Raw genomic sequence first — 23,167 nt, forward strand, 5'->3', positions numbered from 1 at the left:
AAATGGACATCAGCTACGATTTAACTAGATCAGAATTTAATTTATTTGATGCCAATCAAATAGTATACTAGTATACGTGATTGTACTATTAAGTATTCGCATACAAAAAAATGTGGACGACAATGATTGCAATGATGAGTGTAAGATCTTCTTTTTATTTTCTGTTCAGACGTGGTGTGTCCACTAATTTGTAATTATAGGCGTAAAATCGGCTCGGTGCCGTGACGAGCACTCGGCATTCGCGAAAAAGTAACGGGTTGTTAGATTGTGAGTGTGGAGTGATGACAAATAGAGTAGATCTCGATATCGAGTGATGTATGAGTATACTTGACGACAGTGTAAGTTCAACCAAAATTACAGTTGTCTACACAGGTACAATTATTAACAAAAGTGTTAGACGCGTTCTCCGAGGTTGTCCGGTGTATAAAATATATGAAACATTAAAAAAAAATGTACACTATTGTAATGACGTCAACCGTTAACATGGTCTATGGTTATTCGTGGCACCTCTTATGTACGTCCCTGATATCCGTATTATTGTATTGTTCCATAATATAATTTCGACTACTTTTAATCGTACTTTACAAAGTGCAACTTTGACATCAGTTTTCAAATTTTAAACTAGTTTTGCCTTAAAACTGAGAAATCCAGTTTGTGATGAAGATTCTTTGTATTTTCTAAAAAAAATAATTTGTATTGTAATAAAAGAAAATGGGCACAACGATTTGGGAAATAGATGCGGTTCGGTGAATAGCAATTTCTCTTTTTAGGGTATTATTGTAATGGTTTGCTGGAGAAAAAGCTACCATACTTAAATATATTTCTAGTTTTGTCATTATTGACATTGTAATAAATGTGTAAGTTGAACAGACTGAATATTTATACATTGGTATGTTAGTTTTTTATTCTACAATGTAATAGAGTGGCAAATTTCTAATCGGTACGGATTTATCGTTTGTGTGATAAGTGTCTGCGACTACCGCTTCTCACATAAATTATATTCACTAACAACAACAGTTTGACACGTTATTCTTTTGTATTAACAATAATTTATATCTTAACATGCGTTAATAAGGTCTAGATCTTAATAAGGTCTACAAATTTTAAGATTTAAAGTTCATGTTCTGATTATAAAGACCACTTTTTTCGATTCCACTATAAAACGATACTAGTAAAACTCACATGTTTGCTATCATTTGCATTATTAGTGTGTTGTTATCATGAGCAGTTATCAGTACTGATAATGCAGACATCAGTAGCTCAATCTCGATTACGATCATTATTCACACGCCATTTTGCATTTTTGGTAGGGTATATTCGGGTATATTTTGGTAGAGTAATAGGTATACTCGTAGGTACATCAGATTTTTTTTATTTTACGTATTTTTGAATAAACAATTTAAGTAATAATTAAACACGAAAAATGTTCTGATTTCCTCTTAAACTCAGCCAGTGTTAAGTTAGCTTATTGTCGTATTGTACATCGTTGTCGTGAGTAAAGTAACAGCCGCGTTAGTGAAAATTAATATTTAAGTTAATTTTTATAACGGTAGAATTACTAAAGTTTCAATTGTTATTTAATTTAATTGAATACACATTTAACTTGGGTGAAAAACCATAACTAATGGCATTCAATAGTATTTGATTCAATTAATGTCATATTCAAGTAAGGTGAAAAACTATTACGTACTGCATTCGCGGCAAAGTGCAATCAACTTTATATAGATATGTTAATCGTGATGGCACGATGTTTCTAATTGTGTAATAATTGCTCACATCTGCTCCCAGGGCTTATTAGCTCTATTCCCATCGACTAACATTAACAAATGCATTACCGTACGCAGTTTTTCATGTCTCTACCGCGGGAACGGCTTGTTGGTGATTAATAAATCGCCATTGTAACGTCCTATGGCGTACGGAGTATTGAAGAAACAATAAATGTATATTTATCGATGAGCGTATAAAGCTCGTTGGTAATAGGAAAGTATATGTAAAATAATTTATTAATAAATTATATAGACAATTTTATGTGTGAGTGTGTAGATTTTCAAAGGTTTTAATATCATAACGGTGATTAAGATTAGTCATATTTATTCATCGTTTGTTTGTAGAAATACAATAGAAGGTTGTGAAAGTTAGGTAGTTTACTTAGGAAGAGATACAAGTGTGTAGAATAAACGTGTACCTCTTACTGTTTTGACGACCTCCGTAGCGCAATGGTATGCGTGGTGGATTTATAAGACGGAGGTCCTGGGTTCGATCCCCGGCTGGGCCGATTGAGGTTTTCCTAATTGGTTGGAGGCTTCGGCCGTGGCTAGTTACTACCCTACCGGCAAAGACGTACCGCCAAGCGATTTAGCGTTTCTGTACGATGTCGTGTAGAAACGGAAAGGGGTGTGGATTTTTCATACTTCTCCTTCATACTACATAGTTACGTAGGTGAGATTGTAGTTAAGGGCTAACTTGTAAAGAATAAAAAAAATCATTCATTTAGTTAAAAAAAAGTTTAATGACTACTCACAGGAAATGTATATCTGTTGAAGGAGTTTGACGCGTTTCTCGTTTTATTTTAGGAGTTTCTAAGGTCTCCTTGCAACTCCAATATCAAACCAGCTCTAGAGTAAAATATTATCGAATTGTCACTGAAGATATATAATAAATCAGGAAGTGATTCTAGTTTACAAGATTAGATTCATACAAACACACCTGTATCTACTAACAGAGCAAGTTTAATAAAAGCTTGTACTAACCGGTAGATATTTTTCGCAATGCAGCAAATCCGGCCCACCTTACTAGTTAAAGTTGAACGTAATTGATGTAATAAAAACTGGTTTGATTCATCTTTTAGCCACAAGCTAGACGAGCCGGTAACCGGGCTTGTCAGATTACTACGATATTATCACATGTTTACCTTTCCGTCGTATTGGCTTTGAATATAGAATCGGTTGCATAAATACGACGGTGCTAACAATTTGGTTATGCATACATCTATAAACTCCGATAAGTCCAAAAGCTATTTCAAAGCTTTTCCACGTGGATCTTTGTAGAAAAGAAAAAGCTTAACTGCAAATTGATACATAACCGTAAGCAATTGTATCTGAAGTATTTTTAATATATCGTTGTTATTATCTTTTTTTAACATTGTTTCAGTGTTTCCACACTAGAGGTTTGATTTTTATTGGTCCCGCTATTTTTTTTTATAATGTAACTCTCATATAGTTTTCCATTTTCATTATTAAAACTTTATAAATTAAAAAAACTTTTATCTAATTCTGTACAATTTATTGTGAAAAACAGATTAGCTAATTTTCATTTCAATGAAAAAATCATTCATTTCAATTATCCATGCTTTTTAACCTGCCTAGACAAGTCAGGTTTCAAGAGTACTTTTCTGATATGAGAAAATTCAATAAACGGATAAATCAAGGCACACAGTGTCACTATTTAGTGTTGAGTGAGAATTGCTATGATCATTTTCTAATTCTATAGAATTACAAAAAGGTGTGATTGTTTTGCAATACTGTTAAAGTCACGACGTAGACACGGTGTCATCGCTAATTAAGATTATAAGATCGCTTGTGATTGGTTTTATTTGTAGCACAGTTTTTATTTAGTCATTATTAATCTGAATATACTATTAAACAAAAACTGACTGACAATTGTATTGTCGTTAAATATTAACTAGGGTTACAATATTAAAATTACCCAATAATGCTGGTCACTCATCCAATAAGCTCATCATCTTGCAGCGCAAGCGGCAGAACATACGATAAAACTAATCGTGTATTGGTTACACATGATCAGTTTAATCGGATATCCTGCCTGCAGACACTCGAACTTATTAGATGGTGAGTGACTATAAGAGAGGAGATTGGAAGAGAAAATTGTGTTTGAAAGTCCGTGTTTCTTGCTGTATAACAAAGTACAAATCGGGTTATCTACTTAAACAGAAGTAAAGGCCTCTTACCATAGACTACGAGCTTACGTTACGCTTGGTGGCTTAACAAATATTTCCCGGCGTGGGTATAATACCAATTGTGAATGCTTTAAAACGGTTCGCGTTTGCTCGTGGTTTTGATAATTTGGCCGCTGGCCCGTTATTTTCTGTGTGGGAGCTTTACCTTCAATTTCCTCCGTATAGGTTTGTTACGTGTTCAAGAAGGACCTACTAAATAAGGGTTCCAGTACTTTAAAAGGAAAGCCTATGACACTCGTCGTGAGTCTAGCCTAGCTATCATATACAAAAATAATTTATATAATCCGACAAGTACTTCTAAAGATTAAAGCTTAAATTCTAATGAATTTAAGAAGACATTGCAATATTTAGTGTCATACTGTTATTTCTAAATCCTCTACGTGTAAAGACAAGTATAGTTCTAATGTACCATTTTCCAGGGCATGAACAAACTGTCGTTTGATTGTAGTTTTTCTTATTTACTCAGCCCGTTTGCTCTACTATGCGCACTCACAGAGGTTAATAACCCAGTTTTCCTTTCTCATGTATTGTTTGTCTTCCATTCAGTCCCATTTAGCACCATCTATGGCGGCTTTGCATAATATCTAACATTATTTAAAGCAGCCTTATGTGACTGCGCCTTTTTAAGTTTAGGATAGTATAACGCATACTTAATCCTTACTTCCATACTAATCTTATAAAGGCTAAAGTTTGTATGTAAATGTTATGTTTGTTACTCCTTCACTAATCGCGAAGCTGAAGTGGAGTACATAGTTCGAAGAGCCGATGGACGTTGGCGTCCCAAGGTGCTGGAATGGACCACACACCAGAAAGCGCAGTGTTGGTCGACCCCTCGCCAAGTAGACAGACGACATCAAGCGAGTCGCAGGGATGTTTGGAAGTCCCTACTAATGGCAGTCGACGTCCATCGGCAGATATGATGATGATACTGAACCAATTTAGCTATTATTTGGACTTTAGATAGAATATACGCTGGGTAAATAAATTATGTACATATAAATATATATGTATGTATAGGTTTTCATCATGAAGAAAACATGGTTCCCGCGGGATTTTATAAACCATGTGCTAGGTGCCTATAGTACGTATAAATAAGCTGTTCCCGTGGAATAGAAGAACAACTTTTAGATGGACGGCTGTTTAAGAGTAAATAAGTGAATCCGTGGGCAAAAGTTAAAATTCAGACAGAATGATGATGTATTAATAATTTAGTATATTTTCCTTTTTATTTCATATTGTAGCAGCAATATTTGTGTTCGAACTATGAATTGTCTATTTGCAGCATTAGTAGTAATCTAGGGATGAGTAGAGAGCTAGATCAGTCGGGAGAGTCGCGGGAGTGTTCGGAAGAGCGGAATGTGCGCAAGGTCATTGCGCCCTGCGCGGTCATGCACATCCCCTCCCGGCGCACCCCGCACCCCGCGCCCCGCACGCCGCACCCCGCGCGACCACATTGTCTAGCGCGATCAGCTGCGGGATAAAGGGGAACGAGCTAAAAGCCGATAGCAAACGTTTCAATGCAAAATCCCTTTTTATTTTCCCCATCACGACCGCCGCCGGTGATTATGTTCCCTGTTCTAATCTCATTTTCTAAACTACCGAGCAAAAAGGCCGAACCCTTTGATTTATTTACAATGCTCGCTCTAACAAGCATTTGCGCCGAGCCTTATGCGAGCGCGCTTTATGTTCAGAGCCACCATTAAGCAGTAAAGATTAATCGTCAGACTTCGAGCAGTATGGCGTGGCCACTTTCACACTTAACCGTTACGATTCCCTTTAAAACACGACAAAATTAGCTTACCGTTTTGGCAATCACATCGGCTCTTTGGCTTTTTATAGTGCCATAAAACTCATAAACATTCGACCGTGGTGCGTATTCACATAGATATTTTTATTTTTATGTTAGCTGCTACAGAATAGGCTGCTGTGGTTTCTAAATTGAGTAGGTACCGTTAAGGTCAAATATTCTTAAACTTTTATAACTTTCATATAATATTTGACCTTATCAATAAGGTCAAATATTCCTAAGTACCTATATCTAAATATCTAAATGCGCTTGGAGTAGAAAAATGAAATTTGGTAGAGAGGTAGTTTATTGTTAGTACGCTATACGTAGTACGTATATAGACGTACGCTAAGAACAGATTTTGCGACAGGGCCGTATTAAGGAGGTCCAAGACAGGAGGAAGTTGCCTGTGTCTGCTAGTATACATATATGTATAATATTTATGTAAACAATTGGGGCTGTATTGTGGATTTTTTCAAGATTATAGAGAAGGAATAGAATTGAATTTGAATTTGACTCTTGTTTAAGATCTCAGTTCTAAACAGAATAAATGTGAAGAAGATTGACGTGTCAATACCATCGCAGTGATAGACTTCGTCTATTTATTCCAAACAGGAAAAGCTATTCATCACGTGATTTAGCTTTCCGGTACGATACCTTAATTAGTGTTATGGGCGTATATTAATGTTGGCAGTTGACATTAATCAAAATTAAACTAATCATGAATATTAAATCTCAATTTTATTAACGTACCTAAAATTATTAATATGGTTTTGCAGTTTTTAGTTATATTTTAAGTTTTTTTAAATAAAAGTCGTAAATATAAAAGTCATATACCGTAGGACGTATTAACAGACATCCATCAGCGACTTGTCCACGTGGACAAATAGTTTTTTTTATAGGAAATCTTTATTCCCCTTATCAGGTGATGGGATAAAAAGTACGCTAAGCTTCCCTAGTTTTTTAAGAGTCCATGAACTGATAGTCCTTGTAGTGTATTAATTTCCATGAATTTAACTTGAAAAATAGATATTTTCATGCTGAGTTTTACGTTTATTAACCGACTTCGAAAAAAGGAGGAGGTTCTCAATTGGACGAGTATGTTTTTTTTTGTTTTTTACCTAATTACAAAACTTCGTAGATTATTAACCAATTTTGAAAAAGTAATTTTGTGTTAAAATCAAAATAACAGATATGCATTTCAACTCAGTTCCATTTTGACGGCCGCGTGGCGCAGTGGGTAGTGACCCACGCTTTCTGCATCCACGGCCGTGGGTTTGATTCCCACAACTGAAAAATATTTGTGTGTTGAGCATGGGTATTTTCCAGTGTCTGTGTGTATTTATACATATTTATATATAAGTATTTATATGTAGTAAATAATTGTATATTAATATTATAATATCAACTATCTTAGCACCCATAACACAAGCTACTCTGTATGCTTACTTTGGGGCTAGATAGTGATGTGTATTGTTTAAGTATATTTATTAACTAGCGGACGCCCGCGACTTCGTCCGCGTGAAAGTCGTTGTAAACTTTCAACTACCCCTATCCTACCCTACCCTAACCCACCTCTCCCCTACCCTATAGCAACCCTACCCTACCACTACCCTACCCCTACCCTACCCCTGCCCTACCCCTACCCTACACTACCCCTACCCTACCCCTACCCTACCCTACTCATTAAGGCTGCACTCCTTTATTTATTCCTCCCACCGCGAGTCGCGTCGAGCGCGGCAACACAAAAATAATCCTTAAAGCATGAATTCACGCGCGATGGCTTAGCGTATTTCATGTATAACTTTGGTGTTTCTTTACCGATTTTTATGATTCTTTTTTTATTGAATAGGTAATAATGTTAACTTTCTTATTAGGGATGAGTAATGAGTGTTATAAACATAAGAGTAGACAAATATAATTAGAAAGCTCCGAACTGCTAAGCTATCGGGAGTTCCACGTGTTAATGTGAGTCAACCATAAAAGATAGACATATATACGCTCTTGTGTTTTTATAGATAATTTTAAGGAAAACATTTCCGTCATACATGATTTCTATGTAGCTTTAACCATTAAGGCTGTACACGCGACTGAAGCTTAAAAAATTTAGTAACTTCTCCCGTTTTCTCAACATTTCTCTTCACTGCTCTGCTCCTATTGATTGTAGCGTAATGAAAAGTATACTATAACCTGCCTAGGAGTATGTTGAACAATTGTACCAAGTTTCGTTAAAATCCGTCCAGTAGTTTTTGTTTCTATAAAGAACATACAGACAGACAGACAGACAGACAGACAGACAGACAGACAAAAATTTTACTGATTGCATTTTTGGCATCAGTATCGATCACTAATCACCCCCTGATAGTTATTTTGGAAATATATTTCATGTACAGAATTGACCTCTCTACAGATTTATTATAAGTATAGATTTATTTATTATTTTTTTGTTTTAAAGATAATTATGATTTGTCAGAATAAGTTGAACAAAAAACACTCACTTAAAGTCACTTAAATGGTCGATTAATATGGTGTTAAAACCTCGTTGCTTGTTAGTTGGTCGGCAAAGTAAGCCCATTATTTGTTCGCATTGGCGCTAAAGGAACGCAGCGAATAAATAACTTGAACGTTCTCATGTTACTTTGGCTCCACATAAGCGTTCCAGTGTCGGGGAAAATGCTAAAGGACTTCGTTTGGTATGTAAACCTATCTAGCTTGTCAGCTACTAATAGCCTAGCGAGCAAGGCTATACTAGGTTCGATTACCAGTTGTATCAGTATATTGAACGATATTTGCTCTTTGGTTTACTATAATTCAGCGTTGTTTTTAATTTTGTCAATTTGAGGTGGTGACTTATTCGTTTACAATATAATGCCTGTTAATGGTCATTACTGAATTTATTCTTCATATTATTTAACCATTACTAACACGATGTTATCGAAACAGGATTTACTATTCTAGGCACAGGGTGCTCATATCACCAAGTTAACACAGTGTTAACATAGTGGTATGAGCACCATTGGTGGTGTTAACACCACCAATGTCTCAACTCCGGGCTGAGAATTAACTGAAATTTTCGAACTAACTTGAACCTAGAATCTCTTGATCCAAAGCAATTAAAGACCTATAGGACCAATGAAGCAGTTAACTTACACACGCAGACCTAATTTTCCAAATAATTTTCCTAATTAACCAAACAAATGTGAAACAGTATCCCACAACCTGAATAGCGTACGACAAATTGTTTGAATGCGAAAATGGAATGTTTTACATCGTAGCGGTAGAAAGTGGTAGCTTTGTAGAGTTAACATGGCCTAGTTATAATACAAACAAAATTTACGATTACTTAAACTTTTATTATAACAGTTGTGTGCTGGAGTATTTATAACCTACTCGTATATTGTTTAATGATGGAAAGTTTGTAGGTACATAATGGAGATGACTGTAATTTATTGGTAATTTATAAACTATCTTCAAAGTACTCGTATCTCCCGGTAGTTGCTAATGAACATATTAATCTAATCTGTTGATATTCGACAAGAAATCATTTTTCATGCGATATATTTCTTGTATACCTGCTTTAATTAAGTAAAAAATTCGTTTTATAATTATGGTAAACGTACGAATTTCCAACTCGGCTAGGCTGCATTCGAGAAACTTTGCGATATCTTTTCATCTTCAGTGCCTGAAGACAAAGAAGTCTTCGAACAGTGCGTGTTGCCAGTGATGACCTATGGTTCCGAGACTTGGTCGCTAACTATGGGCTACATAAGAAGGCAGAAATGAGGAGATCTGCAGAAGAAGCAAAGTTCAACGTGTCATGAAACTGAAGTGGCAATGGGCGGAGCACAGAGTTTGAAGAGCCGATGGACGTTGGGGTCCAAGATGTTAGAATGGTGACCCTGCACTAGAAAGCGCAGTGTTTGTCGATCCCCCACCAGGTGGACTGACGACATCAAGCGAGTCGCAAGGATTCGCTGGATGCAAGCGGCTCTGGATCGTGATGTTTGGAAGTCCCTACAAAAGGCCTATGTCGTGCAGTGGACATCCATCGGCTAATATAATGATGTAATAGTATAGGGAGACTAATTTCTCTATTTTTGTATACAAAAATAGTAAAAACATACATGGGATAAAAAAAACATTTAATGTCTGTCAACTAAATTAAACGTGTCGATTAATCAATCTAAGCTATGTTTATTTGTTTGTTACAGATATTGGGAGAACGAAAGTTGGAATAAGATTTTTATACGCTTTAGTTAGGTAAGTTTAACATTTTTAAATGTTTTGTTTAATTGCATTTATATGTTTGAGAACCCATTAAAAACTAACAATGAGTTGTTGAAAAACAGCAAAAAATATAAGTTTACTAAGTAAAGCTTTTTGAGAAAAAAGCTAAAATTGTGTGTTAGCAACATTTTATGGTCCGACTATGAACTTTAGCCTTTCATTCTTTCGGCGGGCTTAGATGCGACTCGTGGTTTTACAACTTCGCACGGCAGTTACGGCTTTGAAAGAGTCAAGTGTTAGGAACACTTAGGTTTCTTTTTATATGTCCAACGTTTTATTCAGAAGACAAAACTTAAGTAATGTTTTACTATGAGCTTTAAGTCAGTGAAGTAACAATTCTGTTATGAAACATTAAGGTTAAAACTATGTATTACATTTTTCAACAATGCGATGTAAATTGAGTTTGTCAGTCGTATATTCTTAGAAATAATAGCCTCTCTGGAGGGTACATAATAAAACACAAGGGATTAAAAGATTTATAACCTATGAAAGGGTTAATACACGAAGACGCACGGTTCGTACTTTAGATGTGGTCATCGTACACTGAATCACAAAATAAATACACTGGTTTTGTATAAGTTTGACACAAGAAATGTAGAAATGCTACTGTTACTTGCAGCATTAATGGACTCGATTCTCATGAAAGTATGTGAATTACAGCACAATAAAAAAAACGAACAAGTGTGAGTCATCGGAGTCGAGTTCTTACCCTAAAAATCCCTACTAATTCGAAATAATATTACTTAGGGGCCGTTTAAATAGGCTGATAATGATGATGACATGTTAATCGCTAATTTAATAATAATAATATTAATTTAAACTTTGTATACCTTCACACGCTCTTGGGAAAATAGGTCTTCATAGACAGACAGTAGAAAATCTAAAATTCTATAATATGTATACCTATCCTTGACGATACGGTGACGATAACCAAATCGGGTAGATCAATTATTCTTGGACTCTCTGACTCTAAAACATCTTCAGCAGATGCTGATTGTATATTATTTAATCAATTTCAATAAGAATGCTCCAAAGTCAATAAAATTTCAATCATCCAAAAGGCCAACTACTCTAGTGGGCTTTAAATTATTTTTAAATAATAAAAATACCCTTGTTGTAGAGGTTGGACTATTGTCATAAATATGAATAAAATGTCGAATTTTCCTTCATGACAGAGCGGTGTAGTGGGTTGATGCCTTTATGTCCATGTAGAACGAGAATCGTACTGAAGTGGGTGGAGCTAGACTTTTTTATTTCTGATGATTAATTGCGTTCGGATTTGCTCTTTAAAAAATGCATTAGATATGATAAATGAAATCCAGAATACTCCGGTGAAAGTGATATTATATTAGATTCTCGGTATGTCTAATTTTTTAGCATATGACTATGTATTGCAAATGTATATCTTTACGACTCATCTATGTAAACACTTTCATTTTTTGTCCACAGCTATAAAATCTTGTTGGTATTACATAAATAAAATGTTTAACCTTGCAAGGTCTTAAGGTCAATACACCCATTAAGAAGCTTTGCTTTTTACGCTCTGTAAAAAGGATACACTTCAAGCTTATCAGAGCTTTGAGGTTATTATCTCTGCAACTAGGGTTAAGGCAGAGTTTAATGGCAATCGAAATGATTTTTATAATCCGGTGTTACAGATATTATCGGAGGCATTGTTTCTTCAATTCCCACGATAAAAATACTATAAAGTTCTTATTGTTCCGCACTTATTTTTCGGTTATAAAGAAGACCAGTCACTTTTGGATGAGCAATTAGAAACAAAGCGCATCGCAATAATTTATTCTTAAAAGTTAACAGCTAGACTGTGTATTTAAATTCTGTGTTTAACTGAAACGCTTCCGGTTGACTCATTAATGAACTGTCGTGTAGATTCTCTATCTTCGTATAGTTGTGTAGTAATAACATGCGACCAACGAGATAATCTCGTGAAGAGAAATAGTGACATTTTAACCAATAGTGGTGCAACCGGAAATACCGCTTTTAGATTGCGTTGGGACCAAAAAGATGGGACTGGGACAACTCCATCGGACGACATTTTGTCTATTTCACATCACTTGGTCGCACGTTAGCATACTTTTTTTTATTATTCTCTACAAGTTAGACCTTGACTACTATCTCACCTGATAGTAAGAGATGATGCAATCTAAGATGGAAGCGAGCTAACTTGTTAGGAGTAGGATGAAATCCACACTCCTTTCGGTTTCTACACGACATCGTACCGGAACGCTAAATCGCTTGGCGGTATGTAGTCTCAGACGACGCAAGGTATATAAATTTAAAAAACGTGGCATTTGCTCAACGTATCTTCAAAGATATAATTTATTTTATAAACACTTGCTGCCCCAACATAAGAAACTGTAAACGACAGTAGGTACGAGTATGAAAAAAATAATTAGTTGAATTAGTCGAGCCATTTTCTAGTTTTGCACTTAGCACCATATTTAGCAATTCATTTTTATTTACATAAATGGCTTATATTGCTAAATAAAAACTATATAAGAAATTTATCGCACTTTTTCTGCAGTATGTAAGCTTATACTTGGTTTGCAACTTTTGAAGTTAAAGGGAATTGGCAGTATACCTCGGGCGAGCGTGACCGATCACAATATGTTAACTTGTAATAACATATTTGATTTGACACCCATTTACCACAGTTCCGTCTTTCACGCCGGTGTAAACCAGTAGAAATTATGTACGATTATGTTGCACTGATAAAGTTGTTTGAAAACAACCTCAGGCTAAATATATTATGTTGTTCTAACATCAAATTACGTATAAATTGTAGAGTTACAATGACGTTCTTATGAGGCTTATATAAAACTAGCGGACGCCCGCGACTTTCATATGCTTGAAACTCCTTATTACACCTACCTTTTTTCCTTATGTTTGACCTGCTTCAGGCTTACTTTGATCTACCGCATAAAAATTTATTTCTTTGCTCATGAAATTTTTCACAAATCCTCCATTCCTTTTGACGGATTAAAAGGTTTGTGTAACTGTAAATCCAGGGCATAACTTATTTTCATCCCAAATATCAGCTTAATCGAATAGTTGCAGTATGAAGGATTACTTACACACAAAGACTTTCGCCTTTATATTAGTGTGATAAAAGCTTCGTAACAAATAATATAAACGGAGTGAAAAGTAAATGTTCTCAGATAATTTATAGACAACAAATAATAGGACTCTGCTGTGACCGTTCCCAACAGACATAAACTTTCTATACAAAAGGGTAACCCATTTATAAATGTCACCAGTATCTGCTAAGACTCCCAGCCACGTGTTAGGTGTCGGTGGGACGACGCCAGCATTCCAGCCGGCTCCCAAGATAAACACGCAAGTTATTTGCATAAAACCAATAAGTCGTCCAAACGTATAGAATGTAGAGTGTCTATCTGGAGAATTCTTAGCCACAACTGCTTTATTTTCTACGGCACATTCATGCAACTCGAATAAACAGTGCGCGGTTTTATTTTGTCAATATTAAAAGACTGTTTGTATGTTAATTTTTATGTGCAATTCTGTGCAGCGAGTGAGTTCTTTAGGACTCACTGAATGTAGAGGTGCAGAAATAACAAAAAGAGACCACTTGACATGTCATGCCTGACTTCGAGTGCGGCCCACGCAACTATAATATTCACAACGCACTGTAAGTTATAGTGAGCTGTGATAGCAAAGTGGATATGATCTTTGCATTTGATTCCGAGTGCGTAAAGGTTCGAATATTCAAATTCACTCAGCGTGCGATGAAGCGAGCTATGCTTGGAGTTTCTTAGCGTGATCGAACCGCAGAAAAACCAAAGTTACTGACATAAGTCGACGAGTGGCAAAGCTGAAATGGCAATGGGCAGGGCATATAGTTCGAAGAGCCAATGGATGTTGGGGTCCCAAGGTGCTGGAATGGCGACCCCACACCGGAAAGCGCAGTGTTAGTCGACCCCTCACTGGATGGACTGAGGACATCTAGCGGGTTGCAGGGAGCCGCTGGATGCTGGCGACTCGGGACCGTGTTGTTTGGAAGTCTATGCAAGAGGCATATGTCCAGTAGTGGACGTCTGTCGGATGATAATGATGATGAAAGGTTCGAATCGGGTCCGCGGCTTGCATCTCCAACTTATCAGTAATGTGCATATTTTCTCGCAAATCTGCCGGTCTGGAGTAGTGGGAATCAGATCTAACGCTCCTTCAGTTTTGCATGCAAACGCGCGTATAACATCTATGCAAAACCGCCTTCTAAAAGTAGAATGTCTATAATTATAAATAGAAAAGCAACAACTGTACATAATATCTATTCAAATAATAACTCAAATTGATATCTCAAGCTTTTTTGCTATTGTCATTATACAATGGCGCAGTTAGAGCCAAATCTGATTCTGCTTACTGTCCACGTTATTATCGATTTATTATAATGATAGTGATTAAATAAAAGTGGCGCATGGCCTCGAGGAAGCTGTGAACATACGATTCATACAGGACATAGCGTGACAGGTGATAAATTTTGCAAGTTAATAAGCATCCTAGTAGACAGTTTTTTAAAGGTTTTTAGGTCGGAACTAACTGTAAATATAAAGTAATCTGATATCTGAATTGCTAGCTCATCCTCTTGAATCCTACTAACATTATAAACGCGAAAGTTTGTATGTATGTTTGGATGTTTGTTACTAACGCTTGTAACGCCGCAACAATTGAATCGATTTGGTTGGAATTAAAAACGTAGATAAATTATACCCTAGATTAACACATAGGTTACTATTATCTCGAAAAATCCATAGTATTTGCGAGATTTGCGAAAAACTGATGGTTATGATAGTGTGAATTTTGTTACTCTTTCACGTCGTGACTACTAAACTGAACTACCTGAAATTTGTAGTTGAGTTAGATTATACCTGCCTGGATTAACACATAGGCTACTTTTTTCCCGGATAAAATACATATTTATTTTTCGCGGGTAACACCGCAGGGCGCAGCTAGCATTAAAATCAATAACTACCCCCTCGTTTTTTCTTTTAGACTGTTTCGTTTTTAACGATCTGCTGAAACGACTGCACATTAAGAAAAGCAAAATACTGAGTATTAGGTTGTGTTTGAGATTGTTCAAGTAAAGATGAGAAGTTCCTCAAAGGACATTCAGCAAAAGGTAATAAAAATCACTCGTTGCAAAGAAATGTCTCAGTGGGTTAATTGGGCAGACGATACAGAAAAAATTCGTTGTATGACGCTTGTACTCACATCTATCAACAATCTTTAAATTATACCTACCTATACAAATAAAACTGAAATTAACATACTCGTTCATAAATAATAATTTCTCAACAGGATATAGAGTGCAATGCAATTGCATTCACTAGTTGCAAAGAAACGTCCCAGTGAGATAATTGGGTCATACGATAGAGAAAAAAATGCGTTGTATGTCGCTTGTCCATCCCATACAAGTAAATATGAGAGTAAAGTGAAAACATACTTCAATAATAAATTCTCCACAGGACATTGAGTGAAAGGCAATAAAAATTCACACGTTCAAAAGAAACGTCCCAGTGAGATAATTGGGTCAGACGAGCAACCTGTCTCACGCATTGTCTCGTGTGCCCGGTACCGTTACCGGCCATTCGGCTCTTGTGATTGTTGTACGGATTACCGTGACCTGTTATCTCTATCGGCGTTTGTATCTACGGACTGCGCATTTTAATCTATTACTAGTGTCTCGTTCGGTTGTAGGAAGACTTATAAAATTGTTTGGAACAAATATTTACGCCTTGGCGATGGGACTACCGTGCCATACAATATAAAAGTAGCGATTTTCTTTTATTTATCTATTTTTTTTATCCAATAATAATATTTAAATTATGCAGATTTGCATGTTTATGTGATATTTATAAACAAAAAAAAAAGGTTTAGCGAATTTAGGTGAATTTTATAACCTGAATTATTGAACGATTAAGACGATTTATACATATAGCTTTCGTTACTATTAAAGTGATTTTAATGCAATTAAGTTTAGCTGGGAAGAATTTACATCTACTTTATAGGTATGGACTTTATAATTTTGATTTTGAATGAGATTATAGCTTGGCAACTTTGTTCGTAACACTCCCGATGGTCCGGGTGAGCCTGGGTGTGTGTAGCGATGAATGAAAAACCCACGACTGATGCAACTCACTTTCCTACACGCGCGATTTCATACCCGCGCAGTCTTTCCCCCCATCGCCCGCATATCATGGAAGTGTCAACAACGAACTAGCCAGACTATAAATGCGCATAGTCTATGTACATCTAAAATATAGTGAGTGATATCGATCAAATAAATACATAACTTAACTGACGTGATTTTATCAAAATATTACCTATGCTAGTTTTGAAGCTATCTAGGGTTCCTATTCATGAGCTTGCTCTACCATAGCGGCCATACCAATGCAAGCGAGCAAGTATGCTAATATTTATACAAATGTTTTGTAAGTCGTATTCCCTTCCAAATCCACAGCAATGTCATGAGAAAGCCATATACGAGCTATCTGATTGCGCTTTGAGCTCGGCACACATCAAAGGCAGCGTATCGGCTTATCGTCCATGTGTGGACTTGACAATGACCACTGACCTCTTTGTGTGTTATACACGAATTCTGAATGGGTGACCGCATTACAATATTCATTAAAACTGTACATACATTTTTGTCTTTTGTACTACCTAGAAATTCACGGTCAGAGATTTCTATTGTTTGCGAACAGTCTTACTTTTCTGTATTAATGGATGAAAACTTAGTTGGACTGAAAGATTTGTTGGAATAATTTAAAAAAGCCGAAAGTTGTTCAATCCATGTTCCTACCTAAATAGGTAGATAGGCAACTATGAGGCATGGTAGAGTTTTTATGATACCTATATGAACAAATTTTAAAAACTGGAACTCTAAAAATTATGTATTTTCCATGCAAACTTTCAACCCCTATTTCATCCTCTTCTGTTTTTATTGTAGGGTCAAAAAGTAGTAACTAGCTCGAAGGTCTTATTTACCATTATACTAAAAATTCATCTTGATCGGCTCAGCTGTTTAGTCCTGAAAAGATAACAGACAGACAGACAGACTTTCGCATTTATATAGTATATATATAAATATATATAATATATATACTATATATTTATTATATATAGCATATATATTATACTAAATTATACATTAAAGTAAGATAGCTCATATAAATGTCAGACAAAACAGCGGGATAGATAGTCCACACGAATTGTTCGGCCGTGACCGCTACCGTTCGTTGTTCCACTGACCGGCGACCGCATCACACGTCATTGTTCGGAGGCTGACTGTCAGTGTCACGGTCGGTAATTGGGGAACGATTAGGCTGTATGGGGTCATTTCATCCATACTTCCATACCAATATTATAAATACGACAATACGTCTGTCTGTCTGTTATCTTTTTACGGGTTAATCACCGAATTGGATGAAATTTGGTGTAGGTAGAGATAAATTGTAATTTGGTGCAGTAGGCTGTATGGGGTCATTTCGTTCATACTTCCATACCAATATTATAAATACGGCAATGTCTGTCTGTCTGTTATCTTTTTACAGGTTAATCACCGAACCTATTAGGATGAAATTTGATGTAGATAGAGATAAATTGTACCTTGGAGCAGAAAATTAAGTACTTTTTGTCCCGGAAATAGCAATGTTTTTATTCTGGAAATATCTCGCGGGATTTCTAAATACAGAATAGACACGAGCCAGAGATTTTTGTCGTTTGATTGATTCAATATCTATCATCCATGTTGTCTCACTATAACCATTTTATGGTAGGTGATCAAAGTTGTTATAGAATAATGTATTATTTGCGAAGGTGTTTTTACTAGTGGGGTTGAAAAGGGGATATACGATTACACTGATTTTCTCGTAAACGAGTTACAGGCATCCGTTAGTATAATAGAATGTGACATTATGTGTTAGTTATTAGGTTACTAGCTAGGTTGTATTATTATACTGTATCCAGGTTAAATCGTTTCCTATTTGATTGTTTGAATTTCCGCGAAGGAGGCACGAAATGAACTATAATATGTAATTTTATTGTATGAACAACAGGGAAGTGATATCTAGGTTTGCGAATAAGCACATATTGAATCGCCTAGCCGCTAATACTGTACGCTGTACAGCTCGCATGGGAAGTAATGGCTATTGTATGTGTTACTGTCTAATTGTGGATAATCTAAGGTTGTGGTTATCTAAAGAAACCAAATATTACATACACATTATTATCCATTCCCGTTCTGCTTTAACTATTATTTCAAAAATCCAAGATAAGTAATATTAAGAGGTTAAGTTTATGGGTATGTAGGATTGTAGGGAGAAATTTCTGGATATACTGAGCCAATTTTGAAAATTCTTTTATCAATAGAAAACATATTTAGTGTCATATGATGTATTTTATCTCCGTATTCCCATGGGAACTATGTGGGTAATATTACGTTGTAGGTACAACTTACAGCGTGATATTCCATCCTAAGCTCTATTGAGATGATAATATGTTATCAAAGCATCTCTCAATGAAGGAAATCTCTCAATCGGTGAAGGAAAACATCGTGAGGAAACCTGCATATCAGAGAATTACCTTAATTCTCTGCGTGTGTGAAGTCTGCCAATCCGCATTGGGCCAGCGTGGTGGACTATTGGCCTAACCCCTCTCATTCTGAGAGGAGACTCGAGCTCAGCATTAAGCCGAATTTGGGTTGATGACGACGACGAAAGCATTTGGTAGGTATTAATGCTTACTTTTAAATGTAAGGTTGTACTCAATTTAATATTTTATTCTTAATAGTTTCCTTCCTCGATCCTCTATCAAGTAACCATTAATATAATTAAAATGGTATTAAGTCTCATCGGTCATCATAAACACACCGGTGTACTAGGCGGCTTTGGTTCAAAGTAACGTTGGCTTCTAAGAAATATGTCGTTTGTGGGCATATTGAGACAGCTGAGGTTCTGCTTTTTGCTTTCAGAGAATCTCATTTGTCTTGAACAGGAAAACATCAGTTCCGATAGAAATGACTCCCAAGTACCAAGAGGAGTTCACCGTTAAATTGGGCAATTTGAAAGCGCATCTACACGGTGGTTGCATATACGTTACGGTGCCTGTACGGGGAGCGTCGTGACATAACTGTTACAGTAATGTCACATGTTCCCTTGTTCACATTCTGTGGATCGTGGAGGTGATCAAGGTCAGCATTTATTGATACAATATACAATGGACAACTACTTTGTTGTGTTATATATTCAATACTAAGATCAGATTCTATGGAAATTGCACAATTTAAATGCTGGCTTATTTTAGGAAATTATAGCAGATTCGACAGACACTTTTTATTCGAACGTTTATAAAAATATTATTTATGATTTTATAATGTTAAGAACGTCAAGGGTAGTATGGAGATAAAGTATAGGGGGAACTTGAATTCAGATTTGCTAAAAATCTAAACAAACACTTCCTACCAATAAGTAAGCAGTTCCGAAGTAAGATATTTGTCTAAGGGCTATATGTCAAGCTATTAAGGCTTGATTCAGTTTAATAGAGGCTAAACAGTCTTACGATATAGATATAATGGAAAAGTTTCGCAAATAAAGTCGAGTTTTATGAGGCGTTTAAGGAATGTAAATAATTTTACAGTTTGCACAAATATTATCTTAACAAAGCTGGTATAACAAGTGCTTTATCCTCAATTTGAAGCAATTTCTCGGTTTGGAGACTGGTTTTAGTTTGTGTTTTCGTTGTCTATAACTGTGTCTATCATTATGTGACTTATGCGAGAGACGTCACACTTGATAATTGCGTTTCCACATTACGGCTTCGACACGCCCTGTTTCACTCTGAACTTAACGGTTTTGAATCTGCTATGATAATTCATGTCATAATGTGCTTCAGTCTTTCTTGTTTACTCTATTCTTCGACAAGCTGTGAACTGGATTAATCGATTGCGATTTACAACATCATTAATCATCTTCATCTTCATCATCATTATTAATATGGCCCTATTTAGAAGGTCCACTAGTGCTGGCCAGGTCTATCTTTAGAAGAGGGTTTTGGAATTTAGATCTACCACGATGTTCATACATGGGTTTGTCTAAGGGCTTATATTTGACTTTGTAATAATCACGGCATGGCATGGCAATGACAATAACCGGAACCTAAATCTTAACATGCTTGCCAAGGCAAAGGGAATAAGAAGGCACATCACCGATGTCCTACGACATCGATGAACTCCAGCAACTGAGAAATGATTGGAAGAATGGAAAATTCAATATTTCCAGGACCACATAATTCGACGCCATCTAAGCTAGCAACTCGACCAACGAGATTTAGCTAGCCTTCTTGATAAGAACCTCCACTTAAAAAAGAAGTTAATTAGGTTCCACGACTATATTTATTATGTACCTACATAATTATTGACTAATACATAAAAAAAACAATACTGCAATAAAGAACTATAATTGAATAAATACGAATGGTTACTTTACTTTTATGACGAACTAGCCGACACACCGCGTTTTACCTGTATAGCATAAATTGTTTTACTAGATTCAGAGATTGTCCCCTATAACACCACAAACTTTACCATAGAGTTTAGATATATATAAGTTACACTCTAAAACGTCTGACTCATATAGGTTAAAAGTAGTAACTTGATTTGCATTTGTACAATGAAGGCGTTTTACTTTCTTCAATTAGACATACCATTGTTTTATTTTAATGCCAAAAACAATGGTATCATAACAGTTTCAAGGTAGGACGATTTGGGGCAAAGGTTCCATTGGCAGGATATCTCGGCTAAGATTTTGGTTTTGATAATAGGCAGGACTAACTGTTTTCGCACCTTTCTCCTAAACTTTCTCAAGCTTTTCATTAGCAATTCTTTTGTTTTTATAAATAAAGTAGCTGACACGGCAAACGTTGTTCTGCCATTATTATATTTCTTGCATTTCGATGGAGTGCGATTAGGATTATATCTAAAAAATATTTGTTACTACACGAGATTTATGTATGTATATTTATTTTAAAGAATATTTGCCATATCTAGTTTTTTTAATAATATGACCAATATTCCCACTAGTCGGGCAAGACTGTATTAGGAGTGGGTACGACAACAGTCCAGGGTGGCGGGGATCGAATCACTACATTATAATAATGGTTTTAAAAGCTGTTAAGTCTGTCTGTAAGTTGTTAAATAAGTAGTTCTTTTTGTCTGTTTATTCACAAAAAAATCCAGCTAACTAGATAGGTACTGAAATTCAATTATTTCAATATATGGTGCCATGTAAAACCCATCAGAAGTATTATATCTATTGAGACAATCAACATATTTCTGTTTTAGCGCTCTTTGATTTTAGATTTCATCGTTCACTTACCATCAGATGAGATCGCTAATTTGACACAAAAAAGTAAATAAGTTAATTTGACTTACATACCTACTTTAAGTGAGATACTTAATGATACTCAACTTCCATGTAAATGTATGTTCATATATGAAATAGTCTGTGGTCAAACAAAAACAGTCTCACGCTTAACCGTTTTATGTCTACATTTACTATAATGTAAAGAGCACGTGAGTTTTAGAACGTGCAAATGACTCAAAATTGTCATTACCGCAAACCGTTGGATTGTTTGCGGTTCGCTAGAGTCGAGTTTACCGCATTACCTTCATCATACCTTCGTCCGGAAAACGTAAACCGAACGTAAATCCGTATTTCTATACTAATATTAGTATTAAAGAGGTAAAGTTTGTAAATTCTTTTTTACCAATAAAAAGCCTCGTTTTTTGTCATAGGCTTTATTTTCTTATGTAATTTTGGTTCCTGTGATAATACGGGGACAAAATACAGCCTATGACATTGTGACGTTATCACAAATAACGCTGCTTTTTAGGGGTAAAAGAAAATCAACATCGGTTCAGTAGATTGCCCCTACAACACTACAAGCTTTACCTCTTTATACTTAACATGCTGACGCCCGTGATCTCGTCGGCCCTTAGACATCCTTAATTCAGCCCTCTCGCAAAATCCGTTCTTAGTGAACCTCTATACTATCTATAAACTATCTCCCTGCCAAATTTAATTTTTATACGTCAAGCGGTTTTTGAGATTTCGTGATTCGAGAATACCCTTTCGCATTTATATATCTATACTTTGTTTGTTTGATTGAACGCGCTAATCTCAGGAACTACTGGTCCGATTTGAAAAATTCTTTCAGTGTTAGATAGCCCATTTACCGAGGATGTATTTCTACGCAAACGGGAACCACACTGGTGAAACCGGGCGGCGTCAGCTATATTGAGATATTAGTATCGAAGTATAGACGGTACTCGTAGATAGGTGCCAGTCGTGGTATAAGTAGTAAATGTCAGTAGCAATTTAAGTTTATGTCAAATTAAGCTTCACTTTTACGAAAAATATATTTACGCGAAGTTTGAGAAAGTTGGAATAGCGGTAGATTTACAAGCAATTACTCGTTTATTATATTTTACGATAGCCACGTTTAAGATGCATACTTATAGTCATCAGCAGTTTTACAGTTCGACTGCAAGTGCAAAGCTACTAGAAATGTCAAATAAAAAACTTAACTTTCTTCATTAATATTAATTTCAAATAAAATGTGTATTATGTATTAAAAGCACATATGGACAATATGTTGTAATTAATTTAATATTATCCGCTTTAAATTCGGATTTTTCGAATAAAAATATTTGATTTCAATGAAATAAACACAATAATAACCCATATTCGGCTTACTGTTAAGCACGATTCTTCTCTCATGATGAAAGGGGTTCAGGCTAATATTCCACCACACTGGCCATTGCGGATTTGTTGACTTCACACACGCAGAGAGTTAAGAAAATTCTCAAAGTTTCTACACGACCTTTTTCATGCACCGTCTGAGACACGTAATATTTAAGTTTTTAAAATGCACATAACTGAAAATTTGTAAGTAAAAGAATCGAATGCAGAGGTTATGTCCACTGGGCTATCACGGCTCTACCTAGATATATTTTTTATTTTCACATAGTTATATTGCATAAGATTAATTATTATATTTGTGAAAATAAAGAATATAAAAGC

The 23,167-nt window shown here is 35.7% G+C and overlaps 1 protein-coding gene across 1 annotated transcript in view; it reads left to right on the forward strand.

Annotated features, from left to right (window-relative positions):
• LOC112051777 (uncharacterized) overlaps positions 1 to 23,167 on the forward strand; it is an 85,549-nt gene that overhangs the window by 21,301 nt on the left and 41,081 nt on the right. Inside the window, exon 2 of the mRNA XM_024090562.2 lies at positions 9,974 to 10,022. The gene's annotated coding sequence lies outside the window, so the exon portion shown is untranslated. The remainder of the gene's footprint in view (positions 1 to 9,973; positions 10,023 to 23,167) is intronic.

The sequence above is a fragment of the Bicyclus anynana genome, chromosome 4 (assembly GCF_947172395.1).
Source record: "Bicyclus anynana chromosome 4, ilBicAnyn1.1, whole genome shotgun sequence".
Taxonomy (NCBI): Eukaryota; Metazoa; Arthropoda; class Insecta; order Lepidoptera; family Nymphalidae; genus Bicyclus; species Bicyclus anynana.